Source organism: Brassica oleracea, chromosome C1 (assembly GCF_000695525.1).
Source record: "Brassica oleracea var. oleracea cultivar TO1000 chromosome C1, BOL, whole genome shotgun sequence".
Lineage (NCBI taxonomy): Eukaryota > Viridiplantae > Streptophyta > Magnoliopsida > Brassicales > Brassicaceae > Brassica > Brassica oleracea.
The window spans coordinates 5,768,726-5,772,125 of NC_027748.1; positions in this window are offsets into that span (position 1 = coordinate 5,768,726).

Below are 3,400 nucleotides of genomic sequence, written 5' to 3' on the forward strand. Positions count from 1 at the left end.
GCCGTCTTCATTAGGACGAAATCATCAACCGGCTCGCCATCATTTTCATCCGCCTTGAAAAAAACAAAAGTTAAACAAACATTAGAAATTAGAAGAAATGCATAAAAAATAAAATAAAAATACTTAAATAATTAAAAAAAATAAAAGATTGAAGTTACCAAGCGATCCCCCAGAGTGACAATAGTCTGGGCACCCAAATTGTGCTTGTACATGCCCTTTCCGCCACGATCGCTCTTGCGGTTGGCGGAGTCGGTCACGGAGGTAGCTTTCGTCTCGTCCTTATCCCAATGCACACACAACTCCTCCCAGACCGTGCTGTTGATCGACTTCGAGACCTTTTAATAAAAAAAATATAAAATAGTTTAATATATCCAAAAATAGTTTAATAAATTCAAAAAATTATTTTATAAATTTAAAAAAACCTGGTTGTTGAGCCACTTCGGCTTCCACTCGTAGATTTGCTTCCCATAGTTGTCATAACTTTATGGACGAAGGCGTCACGGATAAAGTTCGTGTGATCGGGATTCCAGGTGAACTCTTGTTGAAAAAAAAAACACAAATTGTAGAAATTTTATATTAAAGATTAAAAATATAAGTTAAAAATTAGAATACTTACCGTAAACTGACGAAACCACATCTCCTGGTCCTCGGCAGGGAAGTGAGTGAAAATCGGATATCCTTTGCTGAGGTTCGAGTACATCATATTGTTGATCCATGCGCTGATCCCGTTCCTGGATCGGTTGAACCTAATATAAGAAACAAATTATCAATAATGAATCAAATTTTAATGAAAGGAAAAAAAAAGACTTTTAAGTACCATGTTTGACGTCGTCCATTTGGACACGGAGTGAGATTGGGAAGATGCTCACGACCGGGCTGTTGAACCAACTAGGCAATAGTCATCACTCCCGGAACGACTGGAGGAGCGGGAGGGGGTGCAGCAACGGGAAGGGGTGCAGCAACGGGAAGGGGTGCAGCAGCGGGAGCAAAAAACCGGAGCGGGAAATGAAGAATCCCGACAGTGGCTGGTCGACCCCCGAGAGTGGCTGGACGAACTCTGAGAGTGGCTCCCCGTACCACTACGACCTCGTGGTGAGGCACGACGAGATCGAGACCGGGTCTGATCACCAGTAGACCCCTGTAGACCTGTAAATTAAAAAAAAACATATTTAAAAATAGTTTTAATAAAATATTAATTGAAAAATATTTAAAATTAGTTATAATAAATATATAAACTAAAAAAAAACATATTTAAAAATTGTTTTAATAAATATTAATTGAAAAACATATTTAAAAATAGTTTTTATAAATACAAAAAATAATAAAATAGTGTTTATAAATCAAATAAATGTTTTATAAATACAAAATTAGTTTTAATAAATATAAATATTTTTATAAATATGAAACCATCTTTTATAAATCCAAAAATCAAATTTATATACAAAAAACGTTTTGTAAAATCCAAAAAAATTGAATTTATATACAAAAAACGTTTTGTAAAATACAAAAATCGAATTTATATACAAAAAACGTTTTGTTAAACACAAAAATCGAATTTATATACAAAAATCGATTTTATAAATACAAAAATAATAAAAAATTTATTAAAAAATTCTAAATCAATTCAGCACAACAAATTATCCAACAAAATCACAATTCTAAACCTATTACAGAACCAAATCACAATCCTAACCAATCACCCTAACAAAAATCTATCAAAAAACTTCTAAAATCATCAAATCTACACAAAAACCTTACAAATATAACCTAAAAGAGTGGGATAGGGTCCTTACATGATTTGTGTAGGTTTAGAGAGGATTCGCCGGAGAGATCGTCGGGAGAGAAGGGGGAGATCGCCGGAGAGGAAGAGAGATTGCCGGAGAGGAAGAAGAGAGAAATGGGGAAGAATAAGTGTTTCGTCTTTATAAAACCTAGGGTCCGACAGAAACTATCCATCTGAATTTCCTCGGTATTTTCAATTTCAATTTTCACGAAATATTTGGCGGCTGGTTTGCCCGGTTAAATGAAAATATTCCAAGAAAATTCTGACGGATACTTAAATATCCGTCGGAATTTCTTCGGTATGTTCATTAATTCGAGGAAAAAGAATATCCTATGCATGTATTTCTATTGGTTTATATTGTTCCTCAGAATTTCCTCGGAAAATTCCGAGGCTTTTCCGAGGAACACATGTTTGGGATTTCAAAACATCAATTTTTTTTGCCCTATATCATTTCTTATACAAATGCAATGCATACCATTGAGGAATCTTTGTATAGATGAGTATAAACTTTGAAATAACAAAATTTCAAAACGACTTTTAAGTATTCCTTTTCACCTATTATCCCTCGGAATTTCCTCGGAATTCTTATATTAAAAAAAAAAAGCGATGCTACTCTGTTTTGAGTCATCATCACCAGATGAATCTGAATCTGGATCTTGGTGAAACTCTCCAATCTCTGATTCATCCTCTACGTGAACGACGGCTTCCTCTCCAAAGTCGGTTAAATCGACTACAAGGCCAACTGCAGCTAAATCTTCTGATGCACTTAAGTTACCGGATGTGCTTGGTTGTAGTGGGTCTTCCAGCTCAGAACTTCCATGAACTCGGCCTCTCGGGTTGAGTGATGTAACAGTGACCCATGAATCATCTATGTTCCTAACCCGGGGGTACTTGATATAACAAACCTATAACATTTAAAAAATTATTTAATTTGTAAATAAGTGTTATTAATACACATGATGATGAATCATTATGAATAATTGATATATGTATATTTAATTACCTGATCGGCCTGAGAAGCAAGAATGAAAGGATCATAATATTGCAACTTTCGCCTCGAATGTACTGATGTAACACCAAATGCATCTGTTCTCACACCTCGATCTGGAGTGTTGTCGTACCAATCACAATAGAAAACAGTACAGCGCAATCCAACCATGCCCGGATACTTGATTTCCATAATCTCCCGTATGTTTCCGTAGTATACATCATCTCCAGATGCAGAACAAACCCCAGCATCATAAGTCGTACTCGAACGTCTCCTCTTTTGAGTTGTGAATGCATATCCTCGAGTACAAAATCTCGGATATGACTTCACAACATACTCTGCTCCACGCACCATCTCGCGTATCCAATCGTCAAATGTTTCACCTCTGGTCATACCAGCAGACACCTATTAATAGCACATATATATGTTATATCAATATATGTGAATTAGTATAAATATGTGATAAATAATATTTTAATTTGTTTAAAGCACTCACATAAGTAATCATCCATCCAGAAAATTCTATCTGCTTCATTTTTTCTAGTTCGTCCTCTGTGGCGTATCTATACTCGAACCGCTTTTCTGCCATGAAAATCATGTATATGATGACAATAATGTAATTAATTAAG